Below are 25904 nucleotides of genomic sequence, written 5' to 3' on the forward strand. Positions count from 1 at the left end.
ATTAGTCCCTAATCTCCCCTATTTCGCTCCCTTTGACCCGTTTCCTGAACATTCCTTGGTAAGCCAGTAGTGTGCTCAGGTGGCCGAGAAGGCCAACAGCATCCTGGCTTGTATCAGAAACAGAGTGGCCAGCAGGACTAGGGAAGTGATTGTCCCCCTGTACTAAACTCTGGTGAGGCTGCAACTTGAGTTCTGTGTTCAGTTTTGGGCCCCTCACTACAGGAAGGACATGGAGGTGCTGGAGCCTGTCCAAAGGGCTATGAAGCTGGTGAGGGGTCCGGAGAACAAGTCTTATGAGGAGCTGATGAGGGAGTTGGGGTTGTTTAGCCTGGAGAAGAGGAGGTTCAGGGGCGACCTTATCGCTCTCTACAGGTATCTTAAAGGAGGCTGTAGTGAGGTGGGGATTCATCTGTTCTCCCACGTGCCTGGTGATAGGACAAGAGGGAAAGGTCTCAAGTTGTGTGAGGGGAGGTTTAGGTTGGAATTAGGAAAAATTTCTTTACTGAAAGGGTTGTTAAGCATTAGAATGGGCTGCCCAGGGAAGTGGTTGAGTCACCATCTCTGGAGGTCTTTAAAAGGCGTTTAGATGTAGAGCTTAGTGATATGGTTTAGTGGAGGACTTGTTAGTGTTAGGTCAGAGGTTGGACTTTGTGATTTTGCAGGTCTCTTCCAACCTGAATGATTCTGTAACTTTGTGAAGACTGCACAGTCCCACAATCCTCCCATAATATCCTTCATACTTGTGGTCTCCTACTCTCCCCTTCTTGCCAGTTACACAGTCCAGGTTGACTCTCTCCATAGTTGTGCCAGAAGCTTCTTAGTGGACCAGCAATTACCATTTCAAGTGTTTTGAAATTCCAGATGCACAAAGATGATTAAAAGTGTTACAGCTTAATCACATTATTAATGCTTTATATATAGCCAAACTCCCTTTTCTAACTTAAATATGTGGGGGTGGGAGGGGCTTCTATTTTCCAAAACTCTGGTCAGGATGTAATTATTGAGTGTAAAAACTTAAGAAGACAAAAATAGTCTTAATGAGATATAAAAGTTTGTTCCATAAAATATTGTTAGGCAATGCCATTCAATTATACAATAAATATGTATTATGTGTGGGGAAAGGAAAAAAAAAAAAAAAAGGAAAAAAAAAGTTTCTAAGAAATTATTCAGTAATATTCTGAGTGTACGTCCATCAGAACATATTCACATGCTACTGTGATTTTTAATTTGTGAACACTTTATAGATGGGGTGGAGAGAGAGTAAAGGCCAGCTAGGTAAGCTGAAAAGAAGAATTCACCAATACATTTTGATTTTTGTTTATAAAAATGCTAATAGTTTGCATTTTTAAAATCAGTGAATGTCCAACTTTCTCCTTGATTCTGGATATGAGCAATAATAACAATTTGATGGTACCTTTCTATATACAACAGAGCTGATCATAAAATCATAGAACAGTTTTGTTGGAATGGACCTTAATCACCTAATACAACCACCCCCTGCAATGGGCAGGGACACCTTCCACTAGAGATACAACCATGAGAAATAGTTCACTATGTGGTATAAAAATAAAATTTGTGACTACTATGATTCTCATATACATTTCCCAGACATGTTTAAATGACTTACAGCAGCATTAGAGAAATTTTTCATAACCAAAAACAAACAAGGTAAGTATATACTTATATATTTGCCTTTACCTATTCAAATATGATATCACAGTGGTGAATTTAATTAATGAAATGTTTAGATTATGTTCTGAAGAGACATACAGGATTAAAAGTACTAATGTTATAAATTAGGATTTTAAGAAAATATTTTATATATAAATTTTCTTGAAGCAAAAATGTTACTGAAAATATGAACTGTGAGTGGCAGGACAGAACAGTTATCAAGAAAGGTTAAAAATAAACTCAAATAAATAATCTTAGAAGAAATTTGATCACGTATATTAAGATGGTTTGTGTTTTTTCTTACTGTAATTCTGATTTCTTAACAATTATTATAAATTTTGATTAACAATTCTTCTTTGCTAGTAGGGGAAAACATCACCATATTACAAATGAAGAGATGAGACATCAGTCATGAAACTCTTTAAAATATCTCTCTAACTCTTTGATTCCAAGCTGTAAGAGCTGTTTCTCTTGATCACTACTCATATTCCTTAAAAATGAAAAACAAAACCAAAAAAAAAGCTAAACTGAAATGTGAGACCCATCCAACTTAACTTTAAGTGTTTTAAAGTCCACTAGTCATCTATGTCTGTTTCATGGTTGATTGAGAGGGATAGAGAACTTTATCTTTTCTACCTAAAGTCAATAATTAGTACAGGGCAAATTGCTCCTCCTCCCAGTGTTTCTGTCTTTCTACTGTCTCCATTGAGTCAAGTTAGGAGCTGAAAGTTAACTAGAGAAATCCTACATACCTCAAGATGCATACTGAAAACCATAGATGTCTATGTCTGAGCTAAAAATAATATAATGTATTTAACCCTCGCTGAGGGTTAAACCCTTAGACCACTCTCCATACATGACAGAAGATTAAATAAAAATCAGGTGGAAAAGTACTAGAGGTTATAAAGCACAAAGGGATGATTTGAAATAAGTCATTCAGGCAGGAAGGTGATTGAGAAGGAGGCAGGTGTTTGCCCACATGAATCATTAATTAGCAACTTGAATGAAAACAAACCAAAATCATCATTTTTTATTTTTTATTTTATGTACATATATATTTTTTTCTCATTAGATACAAATAAGAACAGCTATGAAACCTGAAGTTGTTCAGGAGAAAAAAAAAAAAAATGTTACTAGGATAGGAGAAATTGTGACTATTAGAAAATTTGTTCCTCAAAACAAAGAACACCTTTTCTATTTAGTAACTTTGGGAGAATTTTACAAAAATGGTTGGACTGTAGGTATATGTTTATTGTTAAGGGGTACAGAAAAATGTTTATCTAAGGTCCTGTGGATCAGGATTTTTAGTTTCTAAATACAGAATCTGGGAACCTAGATGTCTGTCATTTCCAATATACAATATAGCAAACAGTCACTCACAGGCATGTTTCATTCATTATGGAACATGTGGTACTGGCAGTATGAAATTCTGCCAGTCATAAAATCTCAGCTGGTCTGTACATGAGTAATTTTTATTCTTGTTCCTGTTGAAGAATGCCTTAACACTGAGAGAGTGTCTTGGTCTTTTCTATCAAGAATTATTCAGATCTAGCATCACCCATGAGAGATAGCTCAAAAAAGCTATCAAAGGCACTTTTCTGAGACTTCTAATACAAATAAAAGAAAAAGCATATCCTTCTCCCAAATATATACTAAATCTAAACTGACTCTGCATTATGAAAGCTTTGATGTGTACTTTAAATCAAATATTCTTAAATAATACATAGGAAAAGGGAAAGAGGAAAGGAAAAGAAAGAAGAAAGGATTAACTGATTTTCATAAAGGGATATATTAGTAGGGATAGTTATTTAGAAAAGAGGCTGTATATAGTATATGCTAATTCTGTCTCCAGAAGCAGTGAGAGACAAAAACAAAGACTTCAGACTAAGGAGTTTATACATTGTAGGATTTGGGTATTACACAGTTCTCCTACCATGTATGATATTTTCTGTGATTGCTGTGATTCTGGAAATATTCAAATTAATCAAAATTAAAGCAACAACATTGCATACTGATGTGTACTGGGCAGCTGCATACATTTTTGGGCTCTGGGTCACAGAGTGGAAGCTCCATGTGATCTGTATCTGTATGGTCTAATTATTATATATTTTTTTGACTATAATATGAATATTAACACTATTTTAGCTATTTAAAAAAAAAAAGTAATTGTCATTCATTTTACATGTTAAAAATATATACTTTGAGCTGTTACTGAAAATATGAAAACTAGATTTTTAAATAGCTACCTGTGGTTTTGGACTGATGTTTGTAGATACTTACTCTTTCAGAAAAAGAGCTACAGGTAAATTAGAATTGACAGATCAAATGCTTATAACTTTTTTCTCCTGATAAACCATTAAGACATTACATAGGCATTTTGTAAGAAACAGCCCTCATTATAGAGGAAGTTAACAAAACTTTAAGTTAGCAAACTTTTATTTCTCTTAGACATTAGATTCAACTAAAAACAACCTGAACTATCTAATTTGTAATCTCAGAAGACAATCTAAAAGGTCATGCTGGTTCTTCCTTGCATTAAAATAGGATAACTTTAGAACAGGTTAGAGAATTTAGATTCTCTAGTTCTTGTTGTTGTTGCTGTTTTTACTGGTACTGAAAGAAAAACTTTCCAGACTAATATTTGGGCAAAAGAACAATCTCTTGCATTATTGATCTCACTAGTAATATCAACTCAGAACAGTTCTCTTTGTTAAACTGACAGTACTCTTACCACATTGTAAATCACACTTCTTTTCTTCTTCTTTTTACATTGTTTAATAGTACATTGCATTTAGATTAGGAAATTATTTGGGGAGTAATTAATGGCAATGCAGCAGCAAAATTACTGAGGAATAGAACACTGATTTGGAATACCCAAACAGGGCCAGGCAGCCCTTCAGAGAGTCTGCAAAGGAGAGATGCATGGGTAATCATATCAACCATAATAATAGCTTCTTTAATCTAATAATGAACATTATATATTTGCATATGTATGTATGTGTGTGTGTATATCTGTATACAACCACATACAAATATTTACATACACACATGTTCTTGTTTTTGCTGTGGCTTAAAAGTACACATTTTAAATAAATTAGAGTAACAGAAAAGATAGGAATATACTCAAAGTCATGAAACAATTCAACAGAAGTCAGAAAGGGAGTAGCTATCCCTCAGATGGTAATTTTTTGGTTAACATAGCTAGATAATAATATCTCTTTAGCAATACCATGGGAGGATGGTATTGTCATGTATGGGTGGGACATTAAAAGAAAGGATAGAAAAACGTCAGTCAGATTTAAAACTTTTTTAACTTCTCTTTCCAAAATCACCAAAGCCAGAAATGAAGTAAAAAATGCTGGTGAACAGCTGTTGTGGTGAGGGATGTGTTGAAGGAACTGTCAGATAGCAAAAGTAGGGGGAATAAAGTAAACAGCTTTCTCCTAATTGTATTCCCAAAAGTACTATAGTTAGAATAGGCAAGCAGGATAAAATTAGAAATTAAAAAGGGTTACTGTAAGATCATCACTATTTTAACTACATATGATTTTCATCCAAAGAAGTCTTTGACCTTTGGAAACCCCTGTCTTATAACAGCAAATATTTCTCAAGTTTCCAAGTACTTCTTTTTATGTTTCAGTCCATCAATTTACATCTACTTCAAAAATTTATTGTTATAGTTGTTTTGTTTGGTTTTGGTATTCTTGTTTGGTTAAATAAAAAGAGACTTTAATAGTATGGAGGTCAGAAGGAAAATGACAAAGGATCAGAGGGAAAATAGCAGACCAGTGAAAGTGAGGCAAAGTTGTTTTGATACAGCCTGTCATGAGAGAGAAATCAGGATTCTTACTCCCTTGTTCACATTTTTTCCCTTTTAAGAAGTACTTTATTTGAACAGAATTTAAAAAAAAAAAAAAAAAAAGACTTCTCATCCTATTAACAGAGTTCTGATATAGTAAACTTCAATAAGACATGAGCATTGCAAACTGTATGTGAATGTTGTAATCGTATAAGCTAGCAAACCTTGCAGGGAAAACGAACAATCCCATCCATTTCCTCACCACTGTGCATTTTGAATACTGCTATACTAAGAAGTGCACTTCAGCTAAGATCAAAAAGTTGTGTTTTGAAGGACGTAACAGTAAAAGCACACATACTCTTTCTTTCTGGGTCTTATAAAATTGGATTATCTAAGTAAGGAGTAACTATCCATGCAGTGAAACAGTTTCATGAAACTCCAAAGGGAAAATAAAAATAAAAAAATGCCTTGGGTTCACAGCCAATAGGTATTTCACCATTTGAGTACTTTAAGAAATATGAAAAAAATATGTGAAGATTGTTAAAACTCTGACTTTAAAATGGTTTCAGTTCATCAAAGCTCAAGACCAGTGTGAACCCTTAAATTGTGCAGCTTAACCTATATTTCAGAAGACATTACAGTTATTTCAGGAATTAGACCAATACTTTTGTTTTGATGTCTCCATAGTTATTTCTTCTGGTTTTGTGTGTAGGTGTGTGTGGGTGTGTGTGGGTGTGTTTTTCCAATGTAAATTTCTATGTTTAATTTCTTCATGTTTTTCTCCACTAAATAAAACTATTGCCTTAAGCAGTCTGCATATACTGCTCTGAAACCTACTTTTCACTTTAGCCTTTTCACCGTATTTTTACACTTTATAACTTTTTGTCTTGCATTACTCATACTTTCATAACTGGAATAAAGGCAACTGCCTAAAAAGTTTAAGGAAGTTTTCACTATACGTTGAGATAAATGTGATCTCTTTCTATGCAATATCTTTGTCGCATGACATCCCATGACATCTCTGTCATCTTACCTACATTTCAGAAAGTTCTGGCTTGAATCAGAAGGTAAAACCTACCCCAAGGCACTGCCTAGATGAAAAAGACCATGAATACTTCTGCCCAACTCTGACCAGATTAAGCCAGTATAAGCTTTAAAGCAAAGTAGCAATAAACAGCTGCAGCACTGTTTGTAATGCATTTTATGCTGCGGACAAGCATGATAGAAATCCTGGTGACAACAGTGGCATCTTCTAACTGGCCTTAGGTATGAAGAAAGTCAAAGTGCTGCAGGACTACATGATTTCTGAAGTTTTACAGTAGCAATCAAATATAGAGTATTGCAAATATTGCCAACAGTAGTTGCTGTGGTGGTGATGCGGATGTGTAGAAGGCTGAGTTCACGTTGGAGCCTTCCTGTAGAGTCACCAGCCAGGCCCTGACACATCCGCAGGCTCCCATGTGCTGCCAGACCATAGGGGCCACAGATGGCTGAGGGATCCAAAAATTTAGACAAAAATATTAAAATTTCTTTTTTCCTATGCAATATGGTTTTATTCAAGATTTACATGCTATTCATTTTATTCATTTTTTTTTAATCCTTTATTGTGAAATTGAAGGAAATGGAGAATTAATTTTCTTGTTGTGTTAACCTTACAATTATCTTAAATTTTGAAGATTTTTGTTTGTTTGTTTGTTTGTTTGTTTTTGCCAAAAGCAAACACTATCATGTATGACTGAGGTTTTCTTCCAGGGTAAATCTTTCTCTAGAATGAAAACCTGAAGAACACACACACACACACATATATGTATATGAATATACATATATATATGTATATATATGAATATATATATATATTCACATGTTATTTCCTGTTTTATAAAAACCTATGACTTATTTTCACTTCTGGGGTCAATCAATACAAAAATTATTGAACTGCCTTCAGAACTCCTCCATAGATATAAGCTCTCCATTTCCTAATTTTGTTGGATTTCTTTAAATTATTTAAAAAGCATCTTCTTAAAACATAGAAGTACTTATTTCATTGTTCTCAAGATTTTTTATCATTCTGAAGTAAGTTAAAAAACTAATGTCTCTGCAGAGCTGGAAGAAACAGAAATGGCCCTGTCTCGACAAACTGAGTTTGTTAATGCTTGATTTGTTATTGAATTATTTTTATGACATCTAAGATCAATATGCACCTGATAATAAATATTTTAAATTGGAAAATCCCCTTGCAAAACTTGCACCTAATTTTTGTGCCATTATTATGGTAAACTAACGAAAAAATGAAAAAGTGAAATCATTTACATTATGTGAAATAGAAATGCTCATATATCACAAAAAGACAAAAAATGTACTCCTCTCACCTAATTTACTAAAAGTCCTTCCTAATAACATAAAAAAATAAACAAAATTTGTATAAAATAATAATTCATCTTTTTTTTTTTTTTTAACATGATTTTAGCCATTGTGAACAACCATTCAATAACCTAAATGGATTTTTCCAACATAACAGAGACCAAAATATAGTGTGCTTTAAAAACAAAACCAATAGCTGTTTAAATTAATTTTACTTATGTTGAACTGAAAACAGTAATTAAAAATCTTATATACTTTCTTCTTTGTACTGTTTTTGAAAAATAACATCAGTTTGAAGATATTTTTCTCATTTTAAGTCCTACCAAGTCAGGCTTTCCATCTGTAGTCTAAATTCCATGGCAGCTACAGAAGTAAGTACTTGCTGAAAGGTAATGTACTCAGCAGGACACTGATTATCTGGAAAGGAAGTGAAGGTTATAGGTGCTTTGTTTCCACGTGTTTTGTTGGCAAGCTTTGAATGTTATATGCAAGAGAACTGAAAGGGTTTGCTTAAACAATTAAGACCTTAACATCAAAGCACTGAGTAGGAAAAACTTGATGTTAACAAGTTGAATCAACACAGCCACAGATTGGAAGAATAGCTTGGCCAATACAAATCAATGTTGCAGAGTTACCCTAGCTGCCATAACTTGTTCCCGTGCTATCACACTGAGGGGAAGGAAAAAAATAATAAAAAAAAAAAGTCTTAAATTGTCTATTTGTGGCATTTCATTGTTACACTGAGAGAGCAAAGTCTTCCTTTAGAAGCTGTGGACTCTCTAAGAAAAAGAGAGATTTAAATTATCTTGTATCCCTGACCCAGCATATTTAAGTGGAATAGATATAAGGATTACCACAGCAGTTTAGTCTCTTGAGCACTGTTGATAAATGGTGATTATGAATGTATGTTGTTTAGTACTCTATTCTGTCTATAATATGAAATATTTGATTGAGAAAAAATGTAATTTGAATTTCATACAGAGACTAATATTAAATCAACAATTAAAATATAGATAAATAATTGTTTTCTTTATAGTTCATTAATAATAGCTAAACCTGATGTCACTCCTGTGGGTTCTGAAAACTGTTTCTCTTAACAATATTAAAAATATATCTTTAAAAATCTTACCTTTTTGCAGTTGAATATACTTTTTTCTTTTATGGTAACTTTTGCAAAAAATTTTAAACAGCTGAAATCACTGCATCTCCACAATCAAACTGGTCGTGTATATTGTTAGCTATTCAATCAGGGACTGTCAAACTAGGGAAAAATAGTAGATAAAAATGTAAGTCTTACTACTTAAGAGACTTACACTGGATACTTAGAGAAGACTGTATCCATGTAAAATGTTTGCTTTGAGGGTGAACTCTGGTCTGCCAATTTACAGAGTGGGAATATTACTCTTTACATCAAGTTTGATTTTGATCCTTCATAAAAAGTTGTATTTTGCAATCTGCAATTTCACTGCATTTCTGGAAATGAAGCTGCAACACTTCAATAATTCTACTTTTACCTGTGTCCAGTATTGTTATGAATATAATCCATTGGGACCCAGTTGTTACTGCTGTTGGAGTAATTTTGTTTCTTCCCTCCCTTTCTCTAAATGTTGTGCACATTTAAGGTGAAACATACTGTAGGAGAAAAAGAAGATAAAATCAGAAGTGACTCTATGTTACATGCAATTTGACTTGATAATTTTATTATGTTGATCTTCTGCAAGTTAGCTGTACTTTCCTATGGAACTGAAAATTTGCACAGAGATCCAGTGGAATACAATGATTTTTTTTTTTTTTTGAAGGTATTTCTCCCAAACATACATTAATTCTCTCAACACGATAGCTAAAATATCATGAATAAATAATACCAAAAGATATTATTACTTTAACATAGTCTTTGAGTTAAGTCTATTTATTTAAAACGAACATAATTTTACATTATTAGATAAACCTTTACATCTTTAAAATTGACCTTTATGCCAAGAAATTTATTCATATATATTTTGCTGCCAAAATACTTTTTCCTTTCTGTATCAGGAGATTGTATTTTCAATAAACCCTTAAATATAGCCTTTCCCTCATTTTTTTTTTTTTTAGGTGTGGTACAGCACAGTTCTGCTTTCTGGACTGCTGACTGCTCTCTACCTTCCTAGTAATAAGAATACAATACTAATTCAATACAAAAATAAAATAAAAATACTATGTATATTTACACAGATGACATATGATTCAGAAAGTAGCAAATTTCCACCGATGTGCTCCCCTACAAACCTTGCAGGTTAATCTGTTGGTTGCTCAGAATCACACCTTAGACCTGTGGATAACTATGGATTTCAGAGACTAAATATCTTTAATTCAGGCTAAAAAAGGAAGCAAATATATGTAATTTCATTTGGTGACAGTTGAAACAACGCACTCAGTAAGCATATGCAGACTTTGGGAATGTTTATGTCAGTAAGATTATCTGACTGAGGACCTTGTCAAAATGGTATGATATGGGAAAGGGGAAGGCAATAAACAAGACAAACAGACCTCACAGATAACTGTAATAGACAATGATAAGAAACCAACATAGTTAATCACACTAATTACTGGGCTATCAAGAAACTACAAGAATCAATTCAAGGAGGGCCAACCTGAATTTTGCTGGTGATAACAATGTAAATTTGAGATTCGTGGATGGGGGGACAGGGGGTCTTGGAGCTATGTGATTGGATGAGGGATGTGCAGGGGAAGTCAGGGAGGAAAAAAGGAGGAATAGTTGGAAAGAGATATAAAAGGGGTCAGTTACATTCAAAATGAAGCTAGTCAGCACACTTGTCTGGCTCAGGTTTGTACCTGGTCATCTCAATCTGTCCCATCTTCTTAACACTCTCCTATAATTTCACTTTCTGTCCCATGGGTTTATGTGAGTGCAACAAGGACTCCCTGCAAGAGAGCTACTGCTACAAGTGTTAGCTACTTGGGACTGGTTTGAGTGGGTTTGGTGCCAGCTACTGTAGTCAGACTCAGGGTGTATGTGCCCCTGGACTGTAGTGCCAGCTACTGAAACCAGTAGGGGTCTCAGACCGAGTCACTTGTGCAGAAGCAGTATGAGTCCCAAACCAGCTGCTGGGGTGGACTGGAATGATTGAGATGAGTGAGGAGGTCTATACCAGTGGCTGGAGTGGGACCTCTGTGCCTGGTGCTGGCTGCTGGGGGGCGGGGGGGGGGCAAGTGTCTGTATCTCCCCCAGACCTGGTGTACGTGTATCATTCACTTGGCAAAACTCAAACTGGACCAGATGGCAAGTAGGACACCTTAGGTCTGAGCAGGGAGAGGGCCTGGGCTTGTCTCAGGGAGCACCCAAGGGTGCAAAGTGCCTATGAGATGTATGTGTTGCATGTACGCAAGTGAACATTAAACTGGAGTAGGGACCCCTGGGACAGGTAGAATAGAATAGTTCAGTTGGAAGGGACCTTCAAAGATCATCTAGTCCAACTGCCCAACCTCTTCAGGGCTAACCAAAAGTTAAAGCATATTACTGAGAACATTGTCCAAATACCTCTTGAACACTGGCAGGCATGGGGCATCAACCACCTCTCTAATGAAGCCTGTTCCAGTGTTCGGCCACCCTCATAGTAAAGAATGTGGCAGAGCATCCTTTTAACATAACTAATAAAATCTGCTTCACATTCAGCATAGAATTTCTTGTCAAAACAAGAGAAATGCTGTGAACTGTAGAATGCCCTGGAGTCACAGGTACCCTTCCTGAACTGGATAAAGGAAAGACTTCCATTTGAGTGTCTGAAAACTCTGTTTATTGTTCATGTTCCTGACCTATTTTGTCATTTGTAACTGCACTTTTTATTTCCCTGACTTCCAGAGTTTGAAACATCTTCTCCTTATTCCCCATTCTGTACTGCAATGGAAAATTAATAAAAGACAAAATGGAGAAGAGGTTGTGAGACCACAGAATCACAGAGTGATTAAGGTTGGAAGGGACCCTCTGGAGATCATCTGTCCAACCCCCCTGCTCAAACAGGGATATCTAGAGCAGGTTGTCCAGGATGGCTTTTGGATCTCCAAGGAGGGAAACTCCTCTGGGCAACATGTTCCAGTGATCTGTCACCTGCACAGAAAAGAAGTGCTTCTCGATATTTAGATGGAACCTCCTGTGTTTTGGTTTGTGCCCATTGTACTTTGTCCCGGCACTGGACACAACAGAAAGGAGCCTGGCTTGGTCTTCTTTGCACATTTCCTTCAGGTATTTATAAATATATTGATAAAATCCCCACCCACCCCCCGCCATCTCCCCTGGGACAAGACCACCCCATTATGGACAAGACTGGACCCAGTACTTACCTCTGGGGGACACCAGTAGCTACAGGCCTCCAACTAGACTCCGCTGCTGAGCACAACCCACTGAGCTCTGCCACACAGCCAGTTCTCAATCCACCTTACTGTCCATTCATTAAACCCATACTTCCACTATGAGGATGTTGTGAGAGGCACCATCCCTGGGGGTGTTGAAGTAAAGGTTGGATGTGGTACTTAGGGACATGTTTTAGAGGGTAATATTGGTGGTAACTGAACGGTTAGACTAGATGTGTCAGTGTTAAAAAACAAAACAAAACAAAACAAAAACAGATCAGATTTAATATTTCACAGATCTTTTTTCACTGCTTATTTTAATTCAGAGCTGTGTTCTGTTATGCTCTATTCTTCCTCAAGATCTTCATCAAAATTGTGTAACAAACTAGACCATATATATATATTCTTTAGAAACTGAAAAAGAAAAAGAAAGCAAAACATACATTCATTTTTTTTTTCCTTTTGTAAATGCTGATTGTGAAAATAAATTACTTAATTAACAGAAAGTTCCTGACAAATTCTTCCCAGATGTTTAAAAACTTGCTTGTTCTGAGAGGACTGCATGGGAACAGACTTGGTCTCAAAATTTAGTAAGAACTTCTTAGCTTATATCAGGTTTTATTCAATACTGATTTTAATGGATAAGGGAGAAAAAAATGACATATTGTTACAATTAAACAGATTGAATTTTGCCTGGCTGAGTATGCCCTTCTAATTCTGAGTACATTTCATTTTTTATATTGAATATGTAGCATAAAATGGAGTTATATATGCTTGCATAAAATATGATGTAACAATTTTTAAACATCTGTTGTACTATCATAGAAAACAACGTCACATCAAGACAAAGTTAGAGGCAAAACAAAATAATGAACAAATGAGATAATAGGAAATTGCAGGGTTTTAAAACATTGTTTGAAGAGTCTATGGAGATGTATTTTTCAGAACAACATAGAGATAACCACTTTGATGAAAACAGGCAACATATCTATGATCTATGTAGTGAATATGAAGTCTATAGAAAAACAATTGTACGAACTAATCTGTGAAAATCCTGATCTGCTCTCAAAATCTGAACTTTACAACGTATCTTTTTTCTGTATATTTAGACAAATGTTCAGGGTGGCGTAGCTTTTTCCACCTTGCCTACCATAGGTGATAAATTTGATTCACACATCTCCTGGAAGATCTTATGAATTAAAACCAAATAAATTAAATTAAAAACAAAAACAGAACAAAACAAAACAAAATAATATTAGCAAATATAAAGGAAAGATTAGAAGCGATGTAATGTAAGGCTTGTCTGCATGCAACATTTGTGAGCCAGCATAGCAACTGTGTAGGCTGAACTCATTTTGTGAAGGATAATTATTTTATTTTGTTTTGTTTTTTCTAATCAGTAAAGCACACCTGACTAAAGAATAGACAATATTTCTATTCCTTGTACTCAGTAAAATCTGTAACATGATCTTTACCACTAGTATTTATAAAATTACTAAACAATATTCTTACCCAAAAGAGAAAACTATGGATATTCCACACCAGATATATGTTAGAGGTTTTATCAGAATATGCTCAAATAGTAAGGTGACAGTTACGAAATACTAAGATAGCTAAGAAAGACAGACATTGTCAATCTTTTTTAACTTGTCCTTTATGTTGATTGATTGTGTTTATCTGATATGTAATAAAGTTAATTTAATGCTCCTCAAATTTAAGTTGGGCTAAGAGTATTTCTGTCAGATCCTGTTCTCATCTGACTAAATTAATTAAAAGTGACTACACAGTCTATGCTGGTAAAATACAAAATGTATGCAAGACACAAATTGGGCAAAACCAAATTTTAACAGGTAGAGAGCTCTTAGTCCAATAAAAACCTAATGAAAAAAAAAAATCTTAAAGCCAGGTCCTGCATTTTGGCCACAACAACCCCATGCAGTGCTACAGGCTTGGGGCAGAGTGGGTGGAAGTCTGTGCAGAGGAAAAGGATCTGGGGGTGTTAATCGATGCTCGCCTGAACGAGCCGGCAGTGTGCCCAGGTGGCCAAGGCCAATGGCATCCTGGCTTGAATCAGGAATAGTGTAGCCAGCGGGACCAGGGAGGTGAGCGTCCCCTTGTATTCTGCCCTGGTGAGGCTCCACCTCAAGTGCTGTGTTCAGTTTTGGGCCCCTCCGTACAAGAAGGATATTGAAGCCCTGGAATGTGTCCAGAGAAGCACTACAAAGCTGGTGAAGGGCCTGGAAATCCTATGAGGAGGGGCTGAGGGAAATGGGCTTGTTTAGTCTGGAGAAGAGGAGGCTCAGGGGAGACCTTATTGCTCTCTACAGCTACCTGAAAGGAAGTTGTACAGAGCTGGGGGTCTGCCTCTTCTCACAGATAACTAGTGATAGGACTAGAGGGAATGGCCTGAAGATGTGCCAGGGGAAGTCTAGGTTGGAAATTAGGAGAAATTTCTTCTCAGAAAGAGCAGTTAGGCATTCAAACGGGTTGCCCAGGGAGGGGTGAAGTCACTGTCCCTGGGGTTGTTTAAGTTGGCTGGACTGGGTGCTTAGGGACATGGTATAGTAGGTGATATTGGTGGTAGGGATATGGTTGGACCTGATGATCTTGGAGGTCTTTTCCAACCTTAAGGATTCTATGATTCTAAACATTTGCACACTTCAGTATTTCTGGATAGCAAAGGCTAATTTTTTAAACTCCAGGCAAGATTTTCAAGTATTGTGAAAGCTACAGTATTGTGAAAGTTGCATGTCAATTACATTGTGTTTTTTTATCTAATATGACAAGATTTAAAAATTACCATTGTGTTTTAATGCACCAAATTGTATATTCCACTTTATAGCTTAGATGTTAGAAAGCCACATCATTCCAAATTTAGCTTTTCTGTTATTTAAGATATCATTTCAAAAGATCTTTGAGTTTATGCAGAGAAGTAACCTATTTGCATATTCCTTCCACACCTTTCACCTACAGACAATAGTTTTTCTACATCTGAAAATGGTCTAATAACATTTTTGTACACATTCTTGACAGAGTTTTTACATTATGACTTCATTTATTTTTGTGAATAATGATTTAGCAATTCTGTACACTGTATTTCCATTTCATAACCTAAAATTTGTTACTGTGGTATATTTACATATTTCTTATCAAATGGATATTTACCTCTCTGCATTTATATTTAGACAATACCTTTTGATAGTCCTGTAACAATTATTTAATCATATAAAAGGAATTTGGTTAATAATACTTGCTTGTTTTTAGGTATTTATCAATAGTTGTAATTACTTATTTTATACACAGAGACACATACACTCTCTTGAGCAGTCTTTTATCCTATTTTAAACCAAGTAGTTAAAATTATGATAGATATTTCCACTAATAGAATAATATTTGTAGCACATTATGTTATATTGCAGTCAAACTAAAGTCCTTCTTAATATAGAACTAATTTAAGAGCTCATTGTAAAATTTTTATTTTTGCAGTTTTACATCATCATTGGTGAATTAATAAGTGATAGCAATGCATGCCAATTTATGACATCTTCCTCTGTAAGAAAACCGTGGTTTCCAGATCATGGTTTTTTGTTGTGTGTGTGTGTTCAAGTATTCCTGAAAATTCTATTTAAATCTGTTACTGTAAAATGTTTCAGAAATAAGTTTAAAAAATGACATATGAACTTTAAAAAGTTGCATCAGATTTTGAATTATATGATGCAATAAACTACATAATCAAGAAGACTCAATCTATCAATCTTCCAGATCTTGTAAAAATTGGAAGTACGAGCTAAATTGTAGGTTTTACAGTTTAGGTCTTGTTAGTGCTTCCTAAGTAGTTTTGTAAACAGTTGACATATTACCTCAGTAAGAAAAGCATTTTGCACTAAGAGAAAGTAAGAGTGCTGGCATAACAGCTTCCATTATAATGTTTTGATTATGGCATATTGTTTCTATATCTGTTATTGGGCATTCATTTTAGTATGTCCAGTTTGCACTCCTCTTTTCAAATGTCATCGAAGTGTAACTTAGGTGAGTGATAGGAGGTACTTTGTGCATGGTGCCAAACAGCATGCATTTTGAAATAGACGCAAGTTTCTGTACTATGCATGAATAAGGTGTATACAAGGTCTATATTGCAAACTTTGGCTACATGCACCAATACAAATGAGAGAATTCAGATATGTCTCTGGCTGACATAATTATGTCAGAAAAAAATTCTAAAAGTAAATGCAGATACGTTAAGTAAGTCATGATTTTGTTGGCATAGCTTATGCAATTTTAGGAGGAAATAAGGAAGTACCAGAAGAAAAGTCCTTCTGATGGTACATATATTATCCCTTTGGGGGCCTCTGTGACATAGCTTTGCCTAAATTATCTTTGAGCATTGACACCAAATCTCTGTTACCATTCTCTAAATTAAAATAAAATAAAAAATAAATAAATAATCTATACCAAATATTCAGGAAAATCTTTAAAAAGATGCTCATTACCAGTCTAAGAACACACCTATTAAGATTGCTGTCAAACAGAAACCGCAATACATGAAAATGTTTCCATAAGCAGTATAATCAAGAGAAAGTTTTGAAAAAAGAAATCACAGAAATATACAGCTTAACATGAAAAATCTGACATAGCTGACAAGCAAGCAGAGTTTAGCGTATTTCTATCTCCAAAAAGAATGCTCAAGGACAGATGACAACAGCAACAAAATAATCTTCTCCAGCCTCTCTCAAGGGATACCATTGTCTTTTAGATAATAACAAATATATAGTCTTAGACTACGTTTTTAGAAGCATGAATGTCCAGTTTGTAATGCTCAAAACCTTGTTTACAAGCAAAAAGTCAACACCCTCATAAGTAAAGCCAAAAATGTATTGTTAGTATAATTGAAGTCTTAAAAGTCTAATCAAAAAATCATTAATAATGCAGATCTCATTATTACAGAAAGAGAAAGAAAATGTGCATGTAGAAAAAGTTTTAGCAACAGCATAATAGGTAAAATTATTTACATGTACTTCTTTCTTTCTACTCCTCTTGTTATGCTCGTGCTTCTCCTACTCTTCTGGGTCCTAAGGTTGGTGGCTTCATTGTGGTACAACGATTCATTAGCATCTGAAGTCCTTTGGTAGGAGGAATATGAAGTTCATATTGATGGTTTCTTTTTTTTTTCCCTCAGTCTAGGGTCCACTGGAGGTCATTATTTATGTTTACTTTTTGCACCTTTTTATTTCCATATTTATCTGCGACTCCATATTAAATCTACTTTTACTATATATGGTACCTTTCACATTTTGTAGATAGTATTTTGTTGTTGATGTTGTTCTTTGCTGCCTTTAAAACCAGGTCTGCACTTCCTTAACTGACCATGTGTGAGTTGTTGCTAGCTATGTGGTCTCCATTGCCAGGCCTGTTTCCAATCCCTTATCATCCCAGGGCTGAACCACTCTGCATCATGTTGTCCTCTCAAGGCCTCTGCTATCATTCCAGAACTGTATTTTTCTTTATTGTGTCATTGTGTTAGAGCTGTAAAGCCATGGTTGTACCATACAAAGATGAGCAAAGGTAAAATGAATTTACCCTATACACCTGGACAATTTGGAAAAAAAAATAAATGCTGCTAAAGCTAAGCCAAGTAAAACAAAGTTACAGATAGATCAAGAAATTTTAGACAGAGCAAGGTTTAGAAGCCTCAGTCCTGAGGCTTTGTAAACTTAGTACAGAGCTAATGACTAGCAATAGCAGTACTGCATTGCAGGGCTACTCAGGTACAGGTATGTGCTCAGGAAAAAGAGGGACAAAGCAACAATAAAGTAAAATACATTTGAAATGCAGAGCAGCTTTTGCAAAGCAAAGGGGAATCTATACATGCCTGTACTATACTGAAAATATTTGTTAACAAAAATAAAAATTAAAAACTATTACAAAGATTTTAATGAATATATTACTCAACATTAGGGGTCTGCACTCAGCAAAATGCTAATTTAAATAAGAATGTTCAGCATGAATTGAAAAGGAAAACAGGCCTTTCAGTGATTATCGAACACCAGCTATGTAGGGGTGATATGTGTTAATTGGGCAATTATGAAGAGAATATGTAGCCAGGAAACACAGGTTATTGTGCAATTTACATTTTCTACAATGGAGTCATTGTGTCTGTCTGAAGCTCTGTCATTAACACAACAGATGTCATATTTTCCTGGCCCCATAAGGAGCAGAATACATATTTCTGAACATTTAACAAGAATATATTTGAAAACTTTCTTTTTTCTCTTTTCACAGGCAATTCTCCCTCCAACTTTCAATGGCTCTTCCATTTCCCATTTCCCCTCACAAAATAATCCCTACATTGAACACTCAAAATAGGGCTTGGAAAACTATACAAGCTAATTACAAAATATACAAACTTGCAATGACATAGATAGTATTACTATGCACTTTCTTTCAAAGGTAATTAAAGGCACTGGAGTTCACCTGTGACTATCAGATTGCTGATTTATCTGTTCTGAACCTGCACTGAAAGTCTGTGTTGTTGTTGTTGGGTTTGGATGGTTGGTTTGATTTCTGAACAAAGATGCACAAAGCAGTGGTAGTAAAATAATCTGTTACTGTCTTACATTATAACATATCCATGTATACCTTAAAATGAAAATTCAAAACTGTCAGGAAATACATTTTTATATACCTTAATCCAGTCATCCTGTTTATATTCTTAAATATTATTGTTATTATTAATCATGTTCATCTCAAACAATTTCTGACTTTCATTAACAATAAAAATAAAACCTCCTTTTAAAAAATAACATTTTAAAAATAAAATTTCTCCTCTCAGCACATACAGCTCTGGTACATTTAACTGTCCTGAAGGCTATTTACAAGAGAAGAGATCAGTGCTGAGGAGGAGATGCTCAGATCTCTGGCAGCTGGAGGTTTTTACGGACGGAAAAGAGGAAACAAGAACTCGTGAGGAAACAAGAACCTGAAAAAGCAGTTGATTTGAGACAAAGATCTGTCTCACTATATTCAAGGTTAACACTGCTGCCTTTTGCTCTCTTTCTACATAAATGATTCTCATTCTGGCTTCATTCCTTGCTTTACCAACACCAAGATATGAATTAGTCAGGGGACTTCATAAAAGTCTGCTCATGCCCAGAGCTGCCGACCTTCACTTTCTGCAGTTCAGCGGCTATTTAATTTTAATTGCTCCCCAAGCTTAGGCCAATTCTGGATGGCAAAAGCAGGGCAAGAATCATTCACTGCTCCTTTTAAGTCTGAAAAGCCTATATTCAGATTGCCTCAGGCTCTCATTCTTACATTTATGTGAAAATATAAGCTGCTGAACACTTCTGTTGAACATCTACAACACTAACTTAACAGGAAATGTCTTGTAGAGTGCAGCTTAATTTTTTTTTCCTGTGGGCTTCATGTTAAGGATCTTATTAAAAATAATTGCAGAATGTAATAAAAAATTAAGAAAATCCATGATAATGAGTTCAGATAGGAGTAGATTTCGGATCATATTGCACGATCCCTTCATTAAACCTCTTTTGGTGGATTATTACATCCATGTAAAGCCCCAAGTGCATATTGCAAGTAAGTGGCTATATTTCCTCTATGCAAAAGTTTTACACAAAGACAAAGCACTCAATGTTGCCTTCTTAATGTTTTTGTAAAATGTGGGAGAAATATTTTTTTTTCAGTTGCTTCACTCCTCTATCTTCTCTTTGCCAATATCAAAGCTCATACTTCATGAAGGAAATCACTTTGAGTTCTGAGAAAAATGAAAGAGTGAATCACTACAGGAGATAAACTGAAGCTGAAGGTGGTGCAGAAAATAACATATTGCCTTGTGGGTATTTCTTCATGGGCAATGCCTTTCAACTGGCAAAAAAGAAGGATGTACCAGTACCAAGTATCTTGTTTTGGAAGAAGAAAAGAATGTTTCAAAATGTATTTTTCAGTATGCATTGGCACTAAATTAGAAGTTGAAGAGGTAGTAAAGTTGGAGGTCTGCCAGTACTGAGCTAAGTCTTCAGTGATTTTAATGTAATTCTGGACTTCAAAGAAAAAAAAAAACGATATTGGCAATGAAATATTTATGTTATTTTCTTCCCACACAATTGTATCGTGCTGAGTTGACCAGACAAAACGACAATCAAAAGAAAAGGGGGAGAATGTGTGGGGAGAGAGATCATAAAATTATTTGTAAACATTTGGGTACCTTAAAGATTGGTATTATTTACTAAAGCTATTACAGAAGCTTTAAAACATACACGCACACGCACACACGCACACAAAAAGTACAATAGCAAACCCCCCATAAAATACAAGCATTAGGTTTCAATAACCAAATTCTAATATGATGCAAACATGTTCTTTTTCCATTCTGCTATAAACAAAAGTCTTTCTTAAACTTTCTGTTCTGCTTTTCCTCTCACACTGTTACTTAAAATGACAGAGCTTTCTCATCATCAAATGCTTATTTTTTGGAGCTACTCATCTGCTATTTGCTCTCTTGTCTTTCCAACTGTAACCACTTAGAAATGTTAGAATTAACACTGACCTCCACCTTTTCCAACTGTGTTGAACACAATTACACTGGCATCTACTCCCTCTGGTTGCTTCAAATGAAGCATCTTACTTTATTTGTTCTCCACGTATACAGTCAACTATTTTGTCTTTTTCCGTATTATTAAATCCCAATATATATGGGGCTCATTTAATAAATCTTACAATCACCTTATTTGAAAAAGGACTGTTCTTGTCTCTCAAGAAACTTTGTTAACTACCTGGTTTCCAGTTTATTTCATAAGTCCTCAATCACTTCAGGTCTACAGATTTTCCTTAGAATTTCATCTTTTTGAGCATGATTTTTTTTTTCTCATGTTCAATATAATTTTAATGATTTTTTGTTGTTTTGTTTTTTGTTTCTTTGTTCTTATTTTGCAGCCCCATGCAATGCTACAGGCTGGGGGAAGAGTGGCTAGAAAGCTGCCTAGCGGAAACAGACCTGGGGGTACTGGTCGATAGTCAGCCGAATATGAGCCAGCAGTGTGCTCAGGTGGCCAAGAAGGCCAACAGCATCCTGGCTTGTATCAGAAATAGTGTGGCCAGCAGAATGAGGGAAGTGATTGTCCCCCTGTACTCAGCTCTGGTGAGGCTGCACCTCAAATACTGTGTGCAGTTTTAGGCCGCTCGCTACAAAAAGGACATCGAGGTGCTGGAGCCTGTCCAAAGAAAGGCAGCAAAGCTGGTGAAGGGTCTATAGAACAAGTCTTATGAGGAGCTGATGAGGGAGCTGGGGTTGTTTAGCTTGGAGAAAAGAAGGCTCGGGAAAGAACGTATTGTACTTTACAATTACCTTAAAGGAGGTTGGAACGAGGTGGGGATCGGGCTCTTCTTTCAAGCACCAAGTGATAAGGTGAGGGGAAATGGTCTCAAGTTGTACCAGGGGAGGTTGAGGTAGGATATTAGGAGAAATTTCTTTACTGAAAGGGTTGTGTGGCATTGGAACAGGCTGCCCAGGGAAGTGGTTGAGTCGCCATCCCTGGAGGCCTTCAAGAAACATGTAGATGTAGAACTTAGTTTTATGGTTTAGTAGTGGACTTGTCAGTACTAGATTAAAGGTTGGACTAGATGATTTTAGAGGTCTTTTCCAACCAGAATGATTCTATGATTCTATTTTGCAGTTTGTCTCTCTACTTGTTTTCTCAGCATGAAATTCTGCAAAAGAGGCTTTTTAAAATGATAGCTATACCTGTAAGTTGTTCCTTAGCATTAGCTAAGTATGAGGAAATATAGTAACTGCTATGTCTTACTTTGAGTTTCTTTTGCTTACTCCTCAAAAGCACAATTTCTCAGACAACTGCCAAAAAATAAAATAAATAAAATAAAAAGTAGTTTAGGGGATCTCAAGAACAGAATAGAAAAATTTCTGAGTCTACCTGATTACACTCTCACTGTTAGCATTATGCTTACAAATATATATATATATGTTTTAATTTAAAATATATTGAAATATATTTTAAACAATAGGAGGTACTGCTTTTAAAATTTAATCAAAGCCATTTCACTACGAAGTCATTTGTGCTGTAATAGCTTCAATAACTGAATCTTTCATTGATTGTGAGACAGTTTTTGTTCTTTTATTGATTTCAAAAATAATTTCTGTTATTTATTCCAATGGTCAAAAATTTCAATTTTATCTAATTTAAAAATTCAGGAGTAACATATATCTACACTATTATAAGTGTCAAAATGTCATCAATCCTTTTTGCTTTACAGATGTCCTGTCCCAGAAGCCAGTGGCAACCCCATTTCTTTGTGCTAAGAGCTACCCACATCCAAATATATACTAAAAGTGCCTATTCTATGGAAATTGTTATCTCTTGCTGCTTTAGCATATATCACAATATATCCAGACAGAAGCCAGACAGCAAAATAAATAAATAAATAAATAAAAATTCACAATGAAGATAAATTTATATTATGTAATATGAAGTTCAGATTATGAATATTTCTGAGCTAACTGGGTTTATATTTGAAGTTACGATTCAGTTATTGGATTTTTGTGTTTCTGCAGGTATAAGAAGCATCTAAAACATGACACATTATAAAAAAAAAATCTGAGAGAGGCACAAACTCAGGATTTGCATGTCACACGTTTAGAAGTCATGTAATTAAGTAATCCATTATAAAAGTAAGGAGTAGTTGGATAATGTTGGGTTTTGGTTTTGCTTTTGTTTTCATTTAAGTTCTAACCTACTTACTGCAACTTCAGTTCTCAACATGGTTCAGGATTATTTCCAAGTTTTAGGAAATGCCAGAGTGTTTCTTGAGGCTTATTTTTGTGCCACAAAGAAATCTTTGGGCCTTGTTATTGTTTCAGTGGGAGTAGGATCTTGTCTGAACTTTCCCAAGAAAAAAGGACTCAGTATTTAGAATTCAGAATCTAAAATTACAAGAATTTTGGAGACCTGTTAATAAGTGACTTTCCAGGGACACACAAATACATATATATATATATATTTATTTATTTAACTCTATTTTTTTTCTCTGACTTTATTTTAGGAGTTTAGGACTTTGAAGGGAAAGAATAAGAGCTTGCATCTCTTATTTCCCTTCTCTCCTCTTTTATTAAAAGAAGAAGAAGGGAAAGAAGGAAGGAAGGAAGGAAGGAAGGAAGGAAGGAAGGAAGGAAGGAAGGAAGGAAGGAAGGAGAGAGGAAAGAAAGAAAGAAAGAAAAAGAAGAAAGAAGAAAGAAAGAAAAGAAGAAAGAAGAAAGAAAGAAAGAAAGAAAGAAAAAGAAAGAAAGAAAGAAAAGAAAGAGAGAAGAAAGAAGAGAAAGAAAGAAAGAAAGAAGAAAAGAAAGAAAGAAGAGAAAGAAAGAAAGAAAGGAAAGAAAGAAGAGAAAGAGAAGAAAGGAGAGAGAAAGAGAGAAAGAAAGAAAAGAAAGAGGAAAGAGGAGAGGGAGAAAGAAAGAGGAAAGGAAGGGAAAGAAAGAAAGAAAGAAGAAAGGAAAGAAAGAGAGAGAGGAGAGAGAGAAAGAGAAAGAAAGAAAGAAAGAAGAAAGAAAAGAAAGAAAGAAAGAAAGAAAGAAAGAAAGAAAAGAAAGAAAAAGAAAGAAAGAAAAAGAAAGAAAGAATGAACTTGTGGGTATATTAAATTATGTTATGTGTTTAATTGTTTGCCACCTCCTGCTGGGGCTTTGGTTCAAATTATGCAGAGACATGGTCATTAGTCCATGCAGTTATTTCACGCATGAGAATTATCATTTTTAATTTGGCAGAAGTGAACTAGTACCCCAGCATGTGTCCACAACATCCACCTCAAAAGAGCAATAAAACGAGTCGACTAAGTTGATTAAGACAATAAAGCTATCAAGATAGCTTTGGGGCTAACAAAATGCTTACTCAATCCAATTTACTATATATAATTGTTTGTACTTTTTTTTTTTTTTTCCTTAATGTCACTAAAGTAGACTACTAATTCAAATAGTAAATTAAAATGTCCATAAAGTAGTAATAGGTCCTATAAATTTATGAAATCACCCCTTAGAATTCTAATTATGGAAATATTTCTGTGTAGTATGTAACATACTGAACTGCACTTATTTGGTTAAAGTCATCATTTTATCTTTGTAGTAAGCTTTCCCAAGTCTTCCAGGAATGAACATGTAAATACATTGCTCAAAAAATACATACAGCTTTGTAGCAGATACTTCATTTTCCCCTGTATCTATCACCAAAAACAGAAATATTCCATTTGAAGTATAAAATAATAACTCACCAGAGATGGATCTTATTTTCCTTACAATCTGTAATCATGTGTCTGTAAAATGGAGACTTACAGGTTTAAATTTTTGAGGGAAATGCTGCTTACCACAAAAGTTCCCACTCTTGCCTCTATGGATTATATTATATATCTAGTTTTTTTGTTTTGTTTTGTTTTTGTTTTGTTTTGTTTTGTTTTATCACCAATCCACAGTTCTTTATGAGCTTAATAAAAAAAATAAAATTCTGAGAGTCATAGGTATTAAGGTAATTTAACAGATCTTCATGTACTGGGGAAGATCACAAATATTAAGTCTGTGCAAGATATTTCTCAAATGCATTAGCAGAAAGCTTCAGTAAAAGAGATTTGAAAACCAAACTAGGTAACTATGCCAACAGTTAAGCACTTTTCAAAAATAACATCTAACTTTACCCTGGTTCAAAATGTACAGATATTTCTTTTCCTACTCACAGTGAAGATGGGGCACAAATGATGAAAATTCTGTTTATAATGACATGACTTGTCTGTCCTCTTATTGTCTTTCCTAGACTAAACAAATATAGTTCTTTCTTTCAATGCTCATGTTTTCCAAACTCTTCCTTAGCCTTTCTGCTGTTTGCCTATGTATTCTTTTAAGTGAAGTACTAAAAGCAGGACTCTGTAGTCACTGAGGCCTCACAAATATAAAATGTAGTAAGTATTGAAGAGAACTTCCATTACTAAATCACACATAAGACTCTCCTTTGTACTTCAACAGTACTATACTGAGCTGGTATTCAGCTATTCATTCATTAACCCCCTACCATTTTATAAACACAATTTTACTACCACAACACTCATTTCCACACTTCATATGACTGTATTTAATTTACTCTTTCATAAGCACAGTATTTTACAATTTTTTGCAGAATTTTCCGTGGTTGTGTTTGGACTATTCATCCAATTAATCAAAAGTATGATGATTTGAACATGAGTCAGCAATGTGCCCTTACTGCTAAGAAGACGAATGGTATTCTTGGCTTCATTAGGCAAAGCATCACCAGCAGTTCAAGAGAGATGTTCCTTCCCCTCTACTCAGCACTAGGGAGGCTGCACCTGGAGTATTGTGTCCGGTTCTGAGGCCCCCAGTATGAGAAACATCAACAAACTGGAAAGAGTCCAAAGGAGGACCACCAAGACAATAAGGGACTGGAGCAGCTCTCCTATGAGGAGAAGTTCAGAGAGCTGGGACTGTTCAGCCTGCAGAAGAGGAGGCCTGGGGGGAGGGGGGGGGGAGCAGATATTATCAATATTTTTATAAATATATGAAGGGAAGGTGCAAAGAAGACCAAGCCAGGCTCTTTTCTGTTGTGTCCAGTGCCAGGACAAAGTACAATGGGCACAAACCAAAACACAGGAGGTTCCATCTAAATATTAGGAAGCACTGCTTTTCTGTGCAGGTGACAGATCACTG

The sequence above is a fragment of the Cygnus olor genome, chromosome 4 (genome assembly GCF_009769625.2).
Source record: "Cygnus olor isolate bCygOlo1 chromosome 4, bCygOlo1.pri.v2, whole genome shotgun sequence".
Classification (NCBI taxonomy): Eukaryota; Metazoa; Chordata; class Aves; order Anseriformes; family Anatidae; genus Cygnus; species Cygnus olor.